Here is a 17,599-nt window from a genome sequence, read left to right as displayed (position 1 = left end):
GCAAGATTAGTTGAATGTTTAGGTCCTTGTACATTGTAAAGAATGAGGTTTAAAAATTTGTGTTAGGTAAGTCTTTTTTTCTTTAAATTAGCTTTAGGGCATTATCATGGCTGCCAATAACACTATTGCTGTGAATCCTTGAAATTTAGATAGATTTAAATAGATAACTATCTTGTCAACTCTGTAAATGCTTGGCCATTTTATTAATCTATTTCCCAGTGCTTGCATATAGTATACAGTAAATAAATATCGAATGGATGTCCAATAATTCTTTAATAGACTTATTTGTCACTTTAACTTGTAAGTAATTATTGATTCTTTTTCTTTAGGCTAAGGGTAAGCCAAATGAACTGGAGAACAGAGGAGAGATTAGACAAGGGCAAGTATGTACAAGTGTAGTAAAGGAGAACCCTGAGATAAATGTGAACAGTGTGCAATACAGGTTTAAAGGATAGAGTTTGTACACAGTTAGCAATTCAGGAGTGCCTCCAAGAGGATATGGCATTTGAGGCTGAACCTTGAAGGGTCTGTGTGGCTGAGTGGTGAATTGTGAGGATAGTCATGGCAGAGAGCACATTCCATGTAGATCAGAGCAAATTCGAATATTTTCCGTCTCTGAACATTTATAGTTATTTTACAGCACTTGCTTCACACTACGTTTTAATTATTTTATACTATTTATACTTCTCATGCCATCCACTTAAGTATAAACTTCTTGAGGGTTATGTGTTAGTAAGTCTTGTATTTTCTGCTAAGTCTATGAGTGTGCTGTATACATGCCTGGTTGCTTTAAGTCATCATTCTATGAAGAATTATTTTCTATTTTTTCTTTTCTTCCTTCCCTCCTTCTCTCCCTCCCCTACTCTTTCTCTCCTTTTTCTCTCTCTCTCTGTCTCTTTCTCTCTTTCATCTTTCTTTCTCTTTTCTTTCTTTTTTTTTTTTTTTTTTTTTTTTTTTTTTTTTTTTTTTGAGACGGAGTTTCGCTCTTGTTACCCAGGCTGGAGTGCAATAGCGCGATCTCGGCTCACTGCAACCTCCGCCTCCTGGGTTCAGGCAATTCTCCTGCCTCAGCCTCCTGAGTAGCTGGGATTACAGTCACGCGCCACCGTGCCAAGCTAATTTTTTTTGTATTTTTAGTAGAGACGGGGTTTCACCATGTTGACCAGGATGGTCTCGATCTCTTGACCTCGTGATCCACCTGCCTTGGCCTCCCAAAGTGCTGGGATTACAGGCTTGAGCCACCGCGCCCAGCTCTTTCTCTTTCTTTCAGAGTCTTTGCTCTGTTTCCCAGGATGGAGTACACTGAGGTGATCTCAGCTCACTGCAACCTCCACTCCTGAGTTCAGGCAGTTTTCCTGCCTCAGCCTCCCAAGTAGCTGGGGCTACAGGAATGCACCATCACGCCCGTCTAATTATTGCATTTTTAGTAAAGACTGGATTTCACCATGTTGTCCAGGTTTGTCTCGACCTCCTGATCTTGTTATCTGCCCCCATCGGCCTCCCAGAGTGCTGGGATTACAGAGGTGAGCCAGAATTCTTCTCTTTCTCTGACTAAGAATTAAATAAGTTTTTCTTCTTCAGGTGCTTTCTCTTTTTTTTTTTTTTTTTTTTTTTCTTGGCCTTAATGGCTTCTCATGTCACTCTATATTGCCCATCTGAACAGTCCATCTGACTGATCTTCACTACTTCCTTCATTTTAATAACCATAATTTGTTAATGAGTTCCAAATATCTACCTTTAGACCAACTTATTTCTGAATTTCAGATGTTAACATTCAACGGCTTACTGAAAATTCCCATCTAAATGTCCCACAGGCATCTCCAGACCAACATAGTCAAAACTGAAGCCCTCAGCTCCTCATCCCTTCCCCTCAAATTTCCTTTTTATTTTTGTTCACTATCCATTATTTGTGTAAGTCAAAACCTAGGTTTTCAACAAGAAATCTGTCTTAACATCACAAATCACATTGGCATGTTCATTAAAATAGGATCTGGTCTACAGGTGGTGATTGAAAAGTTTAAGGCTTTCATAATGTAGCTTATGTATCATGAAACTGAACTGTGTTTTATGAAGCAACAATACCTATAAATAACACAGAAAGTTTTATAACATGCCTGATATTTGGGATATATTAAGCAAACTACAAAAGTTTGGCTCATCTTGGGATTTAAGCCTTTTCTATCTATTATTTTTCGTGCTCTAGCTTATCGAAACTTTTGAAAATAGCATTCCCATAAATTTTAATTTGAATATATCTAACAGCCTTCTAGATTTAATGTGTTTGTATGTTTCTTAATACTTTGAAACCCTGTGCAATAATCAAGCCCATTGCTTTTTTTAGTTGGCACATAGCACCTTTTGTCTTCTCTCCATAGCATTGTCAAGAAGGATGTTTTATTCTACACTAGCCATTTATGTCCAGTCCCACAAGTACCCCAAATCCTAATACTTTAAATTAAATTTAATCAGGTTCTCGTACTGAATTATTTCCACTATCCTAATGTCATTTTGCTTCATATCATTTAAATTTATGTTTTAGTAAAATTTTTGTTTGTAATTTTTGGTGCTCTGATCTTTAATATGCAGAAACAATTTTAGCAAAAATTTACGTGGTTTACATTTGGGAAATGCTTTATCTTTCTGTTGAAGTTTCACCATATATGCTAACATACTTAAACTATGAAAAGTAAAGGCTTGTGGAAAATGATACTTGTTTAGCTTGTTTAATCCAGCAGTTCCCATAGAACTTAAAAAAATGCATAACATTTGTTATACTATTTAGTTTGAGAGACCTACAACTTTAAAATTCATACTTAGCTTCATGAATACCTTTTCTATTTCAGAGACTACATAAGAGAGGAAATATTTCATTTGTAAACATTTTACTTTGTAGACAATATAGGAGTCTTTTTTCCTTTTCTGAAATGGCTTCCTTCGTTGCTCACCATTGCTTCAGATGATTTCCAAAATTCCTTGCCAAAGTAGTTTTAGGCAAGCTTGCTTTCTGAAGGTGAGTTTCTCTCTTTCCCCTGTCCCCATCCTTACATTGCCAAGTCTGTGTGTCCTATTTCTTCTACCTTTTTGCTTTCTTCCTTTCCTTTCTTACATTCTGGTTTTTGTCTTGCTGATGTTCCTTCAGCTTTATAGAATATTATTATTTTTGTGCTGTCGCAATGACTTTACAAGAAAATATACATTACAGGATAGTTGTTTGCCTTAGAATGCTTCAGTTAACAAAGTATTTTGCAGGCCGGGCATGGTGGCTCACGTCTGTAATACCAACACTTTGGAAGGCCGAGACGGGTGGATCACGAGGTCAAGACATCGAGACCATCCTGGTCAACATGGTGAAACCCCGTCTCTACTAAAAATACGAAAATTAGCTGGGCATGGTGGCGCGTGCCTGTAATCCCAGCTACTCAGGAGGCTAAGGCAGGAGAATTGCCTGAACCCAGGAGGCGGAGGCTGCGGTGAGCCGAGATCGCGCCATTGCACTCCAGCCTGGGTAACAGGAGCGAAACTCCGTCTCAAAAAAACAAACAAAAAAAAAAACACCAAAGTATTTTGCATAGATTTCCTTTAGTCTGAAATCTCCGTACCTTAGATGAGTTCCATCACCTGACTTTTCAAAAACACGTCAGTTATATTAAAACGAAGCATATCTGTAACATGCTTATAAGCATGTGCTAATGTAATAGCACTAAGGGAAGAACAGTGTTTTGGCAGATACATTTTTAATTAATTGCTTTAATAAAAATAGCTAAAACTCTATCTTCTGCACAGCATAGAACATGTACTTCAGTATTTAGGTCAGCTCATACAAGACAATTAACTGGCAGGGAAGTCAGTGCTCTTTGTTACATGGATACAACAATATCAGAGAACTGTTAAAATAACTTAAACTTCTCTAATGAGCTTCAGGGCTTTAATGAGAAGATTTTCTATTCTTATGTGATCAATATCGCTCTGTGCTAGAAAGAGAACTTTTTTTTTTTTTCTGAAGGAAATGTAGAGCAATATAGTTCAAGATAAATGATTAAGAGGAAGTTAAGAAGTGGTTAATCCCTTATAGCCCAAAGAGGATTAATTATTGATAACAAGTAACTGCCACCAGTATAGGTAGGCTCTCCAAATAATCATTATAGCTTAGAATAAAGTAGCAAAAACTATTTTTAAACTACCAGCATTTTAACCATTTATTTTCTGCATTCAGTCAATCAAGCAATTAGCATAGACTGGCCATAAAATTGTGTTATAAGTTTAGAGACACTCATATAATTCACAGTTGGTCTTGAGTATTTTTTCTATAAAAATAGTCACAGCAAATCACTACATCAAAATAGACAAACTGGTTTGATGTGTGTTTATATGTATGTCTAGGTACACACCTGTGTGTGTTTGTGTGTGTAGGTATGTAGCTGTGTGTGTGCGTACACAAATTTGGAAAATCAATAGGTTAGAAGAAACAGGATGATGAAGGAGAATGAGAAAAAGATAGTTATAAAGGGTCACTGATAATAAGCAAAACATTATTAAGTTATGTGGGCATATATAATCAGTGGCCTTTTTGTACAAATACATCTGTTTTGAGATATTATATTCTACTGACATCAACTGAAGCAGATTTCAGGATGTCAAGGAGAAGTAGTGAGAAGTAGAAGTGACTGTAAAAGTAGTAGAAGTAGAAGCAGTGAAGATGTCAAGAAGTTTGTGAAAGAAGTAAAATAGAGGTAGATGGTCATCACATTTAAATAAAGGTTAACAGACTCTGGATATATGGTTAAAGATATTTAGGAAAATAGAATGAATTTTAAATTTTAATTGGGGAAACTGATTGTAAAGAAGAAGGAGTTAAAGCAAATACTAGAATAAAAGCACTGGACAGGGAAACTATTTTGTTATTGGTTTAAGCTATCTCCGAATGCGTGTTTAGGTTTTACCTTCAGCGGGAGACATCACATTTATTTAAAAGAAGAGCTACATTGATGATGTCATAATCCAGCTATGCTTTTTAAAGCTTATGGGGAAAGGCAATCTCTTGTGTGCAGATCTTTCACTCCCACTGGGACACATAAACATTGGCTTGGAACCCTTCCTTACCCATAGGTAAGGGGGCCCACAGGCTGAACTGGGCTTATGGCCTTATGTAGGAATAACTTTTGCTGTTTCAGACTCAATGTATATTTCTTTGTTCTGCTTAAGTGTGTGTCTGAATAGTCCTCAGACATGTCCTCTCCCCATAATTTTTTTCCAGATACCATAGAAGGGAGATCGAGGTTCTTTCACTGCAGCACCAAGTGGAGTATATGAAGCCACACTGCCCACGAGGGCTGCGGCGTGAGTCTACTGGCTGTGGAAAGACAGATGCATTACAAGGGGATGGATTTAATGCACTTTTCCTCTCTTACTGTGGATAGATGCTGCACTTCTTGAGCCTGGAATGTGTGTTGTCTGTTCTCAATGACCTTGAATCATACACTGTCTTTTTTTTTTCCCCCTTGGGTGGCATTTACCTGCCTTTTAACATTGGCTACACTCCTGATATTCTATCCTGCAGCACAGCCTGAACACCCTAGTGAACGATGAAACAAAACTTCTTCCCAAACTTCAGTGAGGATTGTGCCATGGTTTGGAGGTAGGAGAATTTCAAGCCATTAATCATCTATCAATACTGAATGTGACTGAGAATGGCTCCTTCAGGTCTATCAGCTTATTACTGTCTCTGTGTCATTCTTAGACCAAACAACAATGGTAATCAACTCAGTTTGGCTGATTTGTGCTTTTAGTTCAACCTTCTCAGTTGGATCGCACAGCCATTCTTCTCTTCAGTCTCATGGTCTTTCCTTCAAGAATTCTGCCAGGAATAAGCAACAAGTTTCCTACTGCTCTGGGTCCCCAGTAGATCTCTCTTATTTCATGTTCAGATGAATGAACTGCACATACTATCTTAAACTCCACCTTTCTTCTGTTATTTTTTTTTTCACATTTGACATTAATACTCATTAAAACTAGAATCTGAATAATCACCACCAATGATATTGTTTACCCTTTTTTTTTTTTTTTGCACCAGAGAGCTTAATCTTTAAAATGTTCTGTGAGAGATGAGAATGGTAGGTATACTGTCTTTCTAGTGTGGCAAAAGTAAGGAGAATAACAAAATAATTGTGTTCATATTAAGATTATTGGAATATAAATATTTTGCCAAATTTGTTTTTAAGTGTGCATGTTATTTTTAATAATTAGAGTGATATATATACTGTATGTATATATAGATAGATAGATAATAAGAAATAGCAAAAAAAAATCATTTTAATCAAATTGGAGTCAAGGAGGCATGGAAATTCTTTTCATTTTAAGTGCTCCTAAATTCCTGCTTATTCTGTGGTTAAAATTATATCATAAAAGATAATTTGAGATTAAGGTAATTAATCAAATTTTAATTAAAAAAGAAATTGAAAAAATAAGTAAAATTTCCTGTGGAATTCTAGGGTTTGACATCTACATAGATAATATTCACTAGGTAGAATAGTTAAGTCTTTTCTTTTCTCTTATGAAAAGATTTTTCTCTAATTGTCATTGACTATAAAGTAAAATGAAGCTAAATTATAAAAATATTCTTCTTGATTAAAATTTAAAATTGCCAGTCTCCCAAGAAATATGCCTGAATTCAAGGATATCTGTGGCAAAGAATATCTTCTTGCAGTTTTTTTCCTACTGTAAATAAAGGGTCAACCAACATCTAATAACTCACAACTGCATCTTTTCTTGTTAGAACATGTCGCCCAGCACTTTTTGATTAGATGTTCTCAGATAATAGCTGGGGCAGATTGACCAAAGGAGAGCAATTTTTTTTTTAATCAGGATAACATAATGATTCTATCACAAACTTTAGATAGGGCTATGGATATCACCTTTTTTTTTTTTTTCTATTAATAGTGCTGTATCTTTAGTGGAATTAAAGATGGGACCTTCTCCAGGTTTCAATACAACTTTATAAAAGGGCATAACAATGCCTTTAAAATCAAATCTATTAACTGTTCTACAGGGAAGCCAATTTTCTAGTAACTTGGCCATAACTTGAGGACAGGGACCCTGAAAACTCCAAGCATCTGCCCGAAATCTGAATTATCTGCCGACTAAAGTCAGTAATCTTGGCTCTTCTCTGCATAAGTTATTTTGTGGACATCAATTTCATCACCTATGAAAGAAGAGAGTTGTCCAACATGTTCTGAGGTCTTTCAGTTCTAAGTTCTTTGGATAATTTGATTGGAACCCAAGAAATATCCTAAATCTGACTGGCATGCAGTAAATGTTTGTTGATTATGAAAAAAATTTGACTTCCAAATGGGTAGTAAAATATCTTGTGTGGGCATACTATGGCAACTTAACACTTATAATTTTGGGAGCAGAATAAATGTAATTAAGTCACAAATGCAATAAATTCTTTCTTTACTTAAGTCAAAGAGAAATAGTTGTCAAAAAAAATCTGAATTAAGAGAAAAAAAAAACACCCCATATACTGGTTGAAAAGAGTAAACATTTTTTTTTTTTTATGAAGTGCCAACTGGGTGGTTCACATATATTAACTGTAATGATGTATTAAAAATGATTTTCACCTAGTTTAACTGCATTTATGCTTTATGAATATCACCAGTGTAATTATTATTTTAAAAATATATAGCTGGAGAAATAAACATTTAGACAGGTAAGAAAACAGACTGAAGTTTAAAATTTTATTTTTAACAGTCATTCTAAAAGAATTATTTATCATTATATATTTGTATGACTGTTACAAGTTGAAATAAAAAACATGAAAGTGTGCTTTTAATTAACCATTGTTATATATAGACAGTAAATTTAAAAATTTTATGCATATGAAGTTACTAATTTTTTTTGAGCACATAGAGTGTTCTACATACTTACCTATATTTACTTTTTAATTCTTGTAACAGCCCCATGAACTATCTACTGTTATTCTCACTATTCCCATTGGGCAGGTGAGGAAACTGAGGTCTAGAGAAGTTCATTAATTTGGCTAAAGGCACACAGTCAATAAGTGGTAGAGACAAGGTTTGAACCCCGGCATTCTGGTTTTATGCTTTTAATCAAATGCTTATTACTGGTATCTTATTGTGATGACTTTGGAAAACACTATTTATTTATTTGAAACGTATTAATAGTCCTTATTTATCTACAAGTTTAGTAAAGAAAAATTTAACCTTTCCATATATTCAAACAAGAAGCATAATTTTCTCATTTATCATCTGCAATTTCTGTTTGTCTATGCTTTGTGAAATGATAAGCTGTAATATCAACATTTAATTTTGTTTTAATCATTTGTATGATTTGCTAGCCTTTGTGCTATTAAATAGAATGTATCAATGCTTTTTCTGCATTTAATATTTAATATGTAGGGAACCCATTTCTGATTAATTGCCATGAATTGAGAAACACTCTGTATGTACTCCATGAAATTATAAGTAGCCAATACATGTCTCTACACATTCCTTTAGGAGGCCTTATTTAGGTCTGTTAGAATTATTTTAACCCAAAATATATTTCATTTAGAAATGACTGGATCACCTGTTTTACCCAAGCGATTGATATTGAATCATATTAATATTACTTCATTTTTTATTCAGAGGTTTAAAACATCTATTCCTTTTACTGTTTTTAAAAACTTAACACTGACAATTTTTATGTCTTGTGATATGAAATATAATAAATTATAAACAAATCAAGAATAATAATGAAATTAAAGGAAGAAAGTTGAGGAAAAATCAGTCAAATAGTATACAACAGTTTTTTTTTTTCCGGTAAGGGAAATAACTGGTTATTTGCAATAGAATCTATCTATTCCAAGATCTTTTAAGGATAATTTCTGTTGCAAAGTGAGAACATTTGTAGTTCTATTTGAAAAATGCAGTACTTCCGCCCTGGTGAGAATAGATAAGCTTTCAAGTTTCTTCTTATGGAAAACATAAGCCCACTGCTACTGCTGCTGCTGCAAAAAGGAAAAAAAAGGTCTTAAAAATATGTTAGTAAACACATGTTAGCAGAAAAACAGTTCCCTAGGGCTGGAAAAACAAACATCTGCCATTGATTTTGTACTCAGTTGAACTTTAGAGAGTCATATTGATGCATTATTAGATGAGGAATTACACAGGTTTCAGTGAGTTCCTAATGAAACCAATATTTTTAAAATTAAAATATTTTTATTTGCTTAACCTTAAACGTAAGTTGTATCGTGTCTTATTCAAACTCATTCAAAATGTTTACAGGATTTTTTTTTTCGTGAACTTTGATAATTTTTTTTGAAAAGTTTGCATTTCAGTGTTGTAAATATAGCTTATTTGAACTCTAGAAGTCATATTGGTCAGGGTTTCTGGAAGTAATGAGAAAAGTGATCTAGAGTATGTACTTATCAGTTAGAACGCTTTGTGAAGCAAGCGACTGAAAATGCATTGTCTTCCAGGGATGACATCAAGGTGAGCTGGTTTTTAGCAGCTTAGCCTTGTCATTAAGCATTCCAGTATTCCAGTTCTTTCAGCCTCTCTACTCTGCTGACTGCAACAAAAGTTTATACAAAGGCTGATTTCTTTGTGATGTGAGATGGCTTTGTGTTTGCCCAGTGTGTGTGTGTGGTGGGGGAGGGGGACTTTTGATGTGTATACGTGAATTAAGTTGGAATTATTTACGAAAGGGAGAGCAAAAAGGAAGAAAGAATACTGGATGATCATCACAGTATTTCCAACACAGGAAAGCATGTAAGTAAAGGAAACCACTGTCTTTTAATGATAAATTTTGTGTGTAGCATGTTCTAGTAAAGTTTGGCTCCACTGGACTTGTATTACTTTGTAAAGTATTCAAAACCATATTGAAAAAATTCAAATGCTCTCTGTTTATTACTTCCCTTTTGGAATTCAGTTATGACCCCCTAACATAGAGGCTCTAAATTCTTAGTTATATAGCTGTGAAATTGACTTTTAAACAGAATGTAATTTTATATATTTGTGAGTTTTTATTGTATTCATTTCTTATGGCAGATATTGCTCCTTATTCTCACAATCTTTATTTGGGCCAAGGATGTCCTGCATAAAGACTGCTTGACAGCCTCCCTTGCAGGTAGGTGCAGCCATATGATTAAGGTCTGTTCATGGGAATATAAATGAAAGTGATGTGTACAACTTTCAGCTAATGCTTTCAAAGGAAAGGTGTGATACTTTAGGAGTGGTAGAAAGAAACAGCAATAAGGAGCCTAGATACCTGGTCATTTTTTTTTTTTTTTTTTAAATGAGACGGAGTTTCGCTCTTGTTACCCAGGCTGGAGTGCAATGGCGCGATCTCGGCTCACCGTAACCTCCACTTCCTGGGTTCCGGCAATTCTCCTGCCTCAACCTCCTGAGTAGCGGGGATTACAGGCACATGCCGCCATGCCCAGCTAATTTTTTGTATTTTTAGTAGAGGCGGGGTTTCACCATGTTGACCAGGATGGTCTTGATCTCTTGACCTCGTGATCCACCCACCTCGGCCTCCCAAAGTGCTGGGATTACAGGCTTGAGCCACCGTGCCCGGCCTATACCTGGTCATTTTTAAACAGAAGATCTAATGTGTCAGCCTAGATAATTATGTCTACTTTGTATAAGCCATTTTAAATTCAGGCTGAACTTATATCCTAATGAAGTAAATAATATTAATAAACTATCTAGAAATTAAATATGATTTTCTATTGTTTTTTTTATTTTCTTTTAGATGAAGTCTTGCTCTGTCATCCAGTCTGGAGTGCAGTAGTATGACCATAACTCACTGCAGTCTCAAATTCCTGGGCTCAAGCAATCCTCTCACTTAACCTCCCAAGTGGCTGGGACAACAGGTGCATACGACTATGCATTGCTATTAAAAAAAAAAATCTGTAGAGACAGGGTCTCACTATGTTGCCCAGGTTAGTCTTGAACTCCTGGCCTCAAGCAATTTTTCCATTTTGGCCTCCAAAAGTACTGGGATTACAGGTGCGAGACACCACCAGGCCTGATTTTTTTTTTTTTTTTTTTTTTTTTTACTAGAAATTGGATTACAATCATTCTCAGTACAATATGAAATACATTGCTTCTTGTTGAATATTTTTAGGAAGGGAGTAGCATCATATGGAGCTTCCAATATTCTTATTTTGATTTTGTAGTTTTTTTAATGCACACAGAAAACTTAACTGTTTTGAATGAATTTACCCATTTCAAGCAATTAACATCCAATCACTTTACTTAAAATAATCAAACCATTTGTATATATATATACAGCGTACATTTCTACTGTTTACTGTCTCAAACCATTTCAACAAGTTATTGTGCTGGCAGAATTAATTAGATCTGAAAAGTGGTATAATAAAAACAATAAAAAGCTATAAGAATGCATTAAAATAGAATACAAAAATAATAGAACCTAAGGTTTCTAAAGTTCTATCTGACTAGTCAAATGTTCCCTAATAACTGGATGCATCAGAATACATTGTTCATTGTAATATTAAAGGAATGTAATGAAATGAAAATTGAAGCAATAGAGAATTCAGTATGCACAATTATTTTAAATTCAAAATCTTACCGATAATGAACAGAGCTAAAAACATAAAAGACAAATGATAGAGAAATTAAAAGCAATTATCAAAGGAATTCTCAGCAGAAATTTCTGATTTAAATTAAAGCCTATGATTAAAAATCTGCCTCTTTGTCCTTCTCCATGCTTCCCATAATTCCTTACTGCTTTAGCAACTTGTAACTTAATTTCTTTTCTTTAAAGACAGTCATGCTATGCTTGATCCATGGCAAGAATGAATGTATCAACTTCACATTTTATCAGCTTCACATAGTTCTGGTTCCTGTATCTGTAAGTCCTAATGTGTAACTTGTAAAATAACAAAGATGGAAATACTATTGAATAGGGAACATGAAAAGTGGCATTATTTTTCATCCACATGACTGTTAATTTTGTACATAAAAAAGAGGACTATTTTAGGTTTAGGTTTTTTTTTTTTTTTTTTTTTTTCAATTGAGGTTTGAAGTGGAGTTTAGTCTGTTTTTGTGGTGAGGCCTGTATTGCGATTATCTAGGTATCCTAAGTAGTTAGAAGATGATGGTGCCTCATCCCCAGGTGTGATACATTTATTCATTCAATCAAAAATTGCTTTTGAATATTTGCTTAGGTACTCTTCTAGACACTGATGATACAACAGTTAACAAAATGATTTGTTCTTATTATTTTCACATTCTAATGATTTAAATCAGTACTAATGATAAAACAAACTTGTGCAATTCAAAAAAGTCGTATTTTGGTTGATAAATCCTTCTTGCTTTTTTGGGAAATATCAAATTATTTTACAGAATTTCTGCTCTTCTTTCACTCCTACATTGTGCATATACTTAAATTTCATGTTGGCTATTAAACACTGATACCATTTATTTTCTTAGTATTTTTGTTTATTTTTCAGATGTCACTGGTAATTAGTTATTTTTTTTTATAATAAAAACTCTTCAGCTAATATATTTGTTTTCCCTTTTTGAAGAAACCATAAATTCATAAGCTCTAAACTGAGCAACTTGAACAAAAAACTAGGGAAGCTTCAAGTGGTTTTAAAAGTTAAAACCATTAATTGTGTTTTACTGGAGCTGTTGCCAATTAATTTTGTTTGAGATTCTCTATTTTTATGTTTATATAATGCAGTATGTATTTTAGGAGGACATATCCCAGATATTTTTTCAATGTGTGATACCTGATGCATACAAAATAATATATATAAAATATAGTCAAATTATTAATCATAACAATAAAATGAACAACAATGCATCATATTAGCCTGAACACTAGATCATTAACAATATTTTTATTTGAATTATTTTAAGAAAAAATAATCTTTTTGTCAAAGACAATTTTCCAGGTTATATGACCCGCCCCAACTTTTTTTTTTTTTTTTTTTTTTGAGACACTATCTCACTCTGTTGCCCAGCTGGAGTGCACTTGCATGATCATATCTCACTGCAGCTTTGACCTCCCTGGCTCAAGTGATCATCCCACCTCAGCCTCCCAAGTAGCTGGGACTACAGGGGCATGTACTATTTTTGGCTAACGTTTTAAAATTTTTGTAAAATTTCTCGCTGTGTTGCCTCTTTCTTATATTTTATCTGACATCTATACAATATTAAAGTAGGCTAGAGTGTTGCCTTAAGGAATATTTCATTTTCTACTTTTTAAAATGCTAAAAGTAAGTTTTATTCTGAAATAAGTCTGAGTGTATAGAAAAATTGCAAGACCAAGATAATGACGTTTTACCTAAACCACTTAAAGTGAGTTATCTATACATTGCCCCATTATTCCCAACTACTTCATTCTGTAATCCTTACAAAGACATTCTCCTACCAATACAGTAATCAAAATAAAAAAAAAATTGAAACATTACTATCATTTAATTTGTAGTTCGAATTTTTTTTTTGCCAATGTCAGTAACAAAAGATTCAATGACAGATCCTATGTTTCATTTAGCTTTCTCTTAAAAAATTAGTTTATTTTTTAGAGTTGTTTTAGCTTCACAACAAAATTGAACATAATGTACAGAAATCCAAATACCTTCATCCTCCCCCAATAATCTCCCACGCTGCAACTGTTGAGATCCTATAACAAAGTGGTGCATTTGTTATAATCGATAAACCTGCATTAACACATCATTATTGCTCCAAGTCCATAGTTCACCTTAAAGTTTATTCTTGGTATTGCGAAATCTGTTATATTTGACAAATGTGTAATGACATGTATTCACCTTTGTAATATCATACAGAATAGCTTCACTGTCCTCAAAAATCTGTTCCACCTCCTTCCCTCCCACCTAACCCCTAGCAACCACTGATCTTTTTACAGTCTCCACAGTTTTGGGGTTGTCCAGAAAGTTACTGAGTTTGAATTATACAGTATGTAGCCATTTCAGAGTGGCTTTTTTTCCCCTTGGTAATATATATTTAAGTATCCTCCCTGTCTTTTCATGGTTTGATAGCTCATTTATTTTTAGTGTTGAATAATATTTCATTGTCTGCATACACTATAGTTTATGTATTGATTCACTCTCTAAAGGACATCTTGGTTGCCTCCTAGTTTTGCCAATTATGAATGAAGATGCTGTAATCTGTGTTCAAGATTTTGTGAATGCATGCATTTCCAACTCATTTGGATAGACACAAAGAAGTGCAATTGATGAATCATATGGTGAAAGTATGTTTAATTTTGTGAGAAACTGCTTATATGTCTTCCAAAGTGGCTGTATGATTTTACATTCCCATCAGGAACAAATGAGAATTCCTGTTGCTTCTTGTTCTCACCAACATTTATGTGGTTGGTATTTTGAATTTTCACCATTCTAATAAGTGTGTAGTGCTATATCACTGGTGTTTTAAGTTGCAATTCCCTAATAATTTATCATTTTATGTGATGAATTTCCACCTGTATCTTCTTTGGTGAAGTGTCTGTTCAGATCTTTTGCCCATTTTTTTTTTTTAATTAGTTTTTTGTTTTCTTAGTATTGAGCTTTGGGTAACAGCCCTATATCAAATAAGTCTTTTGCAAATATTTTCTCCCAGTCTGTGGCTTGTCTTCTCACTCTGCTGACATTGTTTTCTGCACAAAAGATTCTTTTAATTTTTATGAGGTCCAGTTTATTTATTATTTCCTTCATGAAATCACATTCTTGATTTTGTATCTAAAAAGTCACCACCACACCCAAAGTCATCTGGATAGTCTTCTAAGTTTTCTTCTAGGGTATTATAGTTTCACATTTTATAATTTAGATCTGTGATCCTTTTGGAGTTAACATTTGTGAAAAGTATAATGTCTGTGTTTAGTTTCATGTGTTTTGATATGTGAATGTCCAGTTTGTGCTCATACCGTTTGTTGAAAATCTTTTTTTTTTCATGGTATTACCTTTGCTTCTTTGTCAAAGATCAATTTACTGTATTTATGTGGGCCTATTTGGGTTTTCTATTCTATTCTCTTGGTCTGCGTGCCTCTTTTTCCCAATACCATATTGTCTTGATCACATTGATCATATAGTAAGTCTGGAAGTTAGGTAGTGTTAATCCTCCAGCTTTTTTTTTTTTTTTCTACGTTGTGTTGGCTCTTCTGGAGCCTTTATCTCACCATATAAATGTTAGAATCACTTTGTTGATATTCACAAAATACTATTTTGGTATTTCAATTAAGATTGCATTTAATGTATAGATAATTTTGAGAACTGGCATCTTGACAATATTGATGTTTCTATACATAAACATGAAACATCTCCAGATTTATTTAGTTCTTCTTTGATTTCTTTCATCAGAGCTTCATAGTTTCTCTTTATATATACTGAACAACCTTTGTTGGATTTGCCAAAGTATTTCATTTTTTGGTGCTAATATAAATGATATTGCATTTCTAATTTCCAATTCAATTTGTTCATTGCTGGTATCATATGTTATTTTTTAATCTTCTTCAAACTCAAACAGTCTCTCAGTCTTTCCTAGACTTTCATAACTTCTACATGAAAATTTTTTATTTAATTTGCAAATTATTTAATAGAATGTCTCTAAATTTAGGTTTGTCTGATTTTTCAATATAATTGGATTCAGGTTATGCAGTTTTGATAGATATATCTTTGAGTGGTACTGTGTTCTTATTGCATCCTATCAGGTGGTGCACGGTTTAAACTTGTCCCATTACTGATGATACTAACTTTGACCACTTTACTAAGCAGTGATTGCCAGGTTCCTCCACTGTAATGTCACTCTTTTTATCTTTTAAATAATAAATATTTTATGTGAAGGCATTTAATGGCTATACTACTATCCCATATATTATTAAACTGTTATGAGTTAATTTTTTCAATTATTGACTGCTATGCAACAAAACATTCAAAAATATAATGGCTTAAGATAACTATTTTATCTTTCACAGGTCTGTTGGTTTGAGTGGGCTCAGTTACCTCATTCCTTTTTGGCCTCTTATAATACTGAAGTCAAATGACAGTCCCCAGAAGGCTTGTGTTGGCTGGATGTACAAGGTGCTCACTGACATATAGATCTAAAGTTGAGTCTGACTGTCGGCTGGAACCTCAGCTGGGGCTGCCAAAGGTCTCCAACCATAGCCTCTCCACATAATTTAAGCTTATTGTCACATGATGACAAATTCTGAGACAGAAGAAGAGAGGAAGGAAGGGAGTTACGAGTGTCCATTCCAGGAGACCTAGGTGGAAACTGCAAGACTTTTTATAATCTAGACTTGGAAGTACCAGAACATTACTTCCAGTGTGTGCTATCTGTAAAGCAAATTATATTTAGTTCATGTCTTGATGTGAGAAATAGTATTGTGTACAGGGAAAAAAGAACTTCATAGCTATTTTTGTAGACTGATAAAGTTGTTTCTGGGCTGAGTTAATAATGCTATGTTAGCCATTTATTTCTGATTTTCTAGTTCTGTCATTTGTTCTACATTTATTATTAGTATTTGGTGTTAGTTGGGATTCCCTAGGAAAACAGAACCAGTAGGACATTTCTATAACTGTTTTCCATAAAGACAGACACACGTATGCACACACACCCACACACACACACACAATCCACACACACATGCACATTCAATCTGTTGGTGGCCTGACTAGAACAATAGGCAAAGGCAAGGGGAAATTTGTTTCTCTCCCTGACTGCTTCACCTGAAATATCAGTCAGTCTTTTCCTGCTCTACACAGGAAAAGCCCTCTGGTTCTCAGAACTGTAACACTAGTTTTCTTGGGTCTCCAGCTTTTAGAAGGTAGAATCATGAGACCTCTCAGCCTCCATAATCGTGTGAACCAATGCCTTTTAACAAATCTCCTACAAACATATGTATAAATGTACATATAAAATATAATATCATACAAATATAGATACATATATTTATGTATATATATGTAATTACATTTAAGGCTATTTACATGTAAAGAAAGGAAAAGCAATGTAAATGTGTGTTTTCATCTTAAATAAATTTCAGATTTTGTCTTTGTTTAAAATTTGGGCAATGCTGCTGATTACATTAACTTACAATATAATTTCACTTGCACCACCAGAGTAAAATCTTAGTGTGTTTTATTTATCTAATAATTTTATGACATCTGCATGGCTTTATTATGATGTTATTTCAACTTAAAATGTAATTCCAAAATTCATAGTTAATTTTAAGTTGGACTAATTCTAAGCTGAAATAATCAATAAATAATCTTTGGTTATTTGAAATTTATCTTCTTAGAAATTAAAATGAGTATTGACAGAAAAAGCAGAAATACATGGTTACCACACAATCGTTTTTACTTATGTATTCTTGGCTTCATGTACTTGTTCTTCATTCAAATTATGATGGTAAAATCATTCCTGCGTAAACAGTATTTTAATATATGCATTGTAAGTTTGATTACATATGTATTTTAGAATTAGGGAAAATTATTATGGCATATATTAAAGAGTCCTTGGAAAGAGTAGCTCCAGCCATCTCCAGGGTTGGCTAATTACTTGTATCAAAAATATCATCAAGTATCTAGACACTTTCTCCCATTTAACTC

At 33.8% G+C, this 17,599-nt stretch overlaps 1 long non-coding RNA gene across 2 annotated transcripts in view; it reads left to right on the top strand.

Annotated features, from left to right (window-relative positions):
• The window catches only part of LOC141583564 (uncharacterized), a 46,162-nt gene extending 29,021 nt beyond the window's left edge, over positions 1–17,141 (top strand). Inside the window, exons 3-5 of one of the 2 annotated variants that reach the window (XR_012516220.1) lie at positions 5,255–10,125; positions 10,753–10,873; positions 15,964–17,141. This is a non-coding gene — a long non-coding RNA (uncharacterized LOC141583564). Of the gene's footprint in view, positions 1–943; positions 10,126–10,752; positions 10,874–15,963 lie in introns of those variants that run through there. The other variant, XR_012516219.1, reaches the window with a different exon arrangement.
• The last annotated feature ends 458 nt before the right edge of the window (positions 17,142–17,599 follow it).

This window comes from Saimiri boliviensis, chromosome 2 (genome assembly GCF_048565385.1).
Source record: "Saimiri boliviensis isolate mSaiBol1 chromosome 2, mSaiBol1.pri, whole genome shotgun sequence".
NCBI classification, from domain to species: domain Eukaryota; kingdom Metazoa; phylum Chordata; class Mammalia; order Primates; family Cebidae; genus Saimiri; species Saimiri boliviensis.
This window is presented reverse-complemented; position numbering and strand designations above follow the sequence as displayed.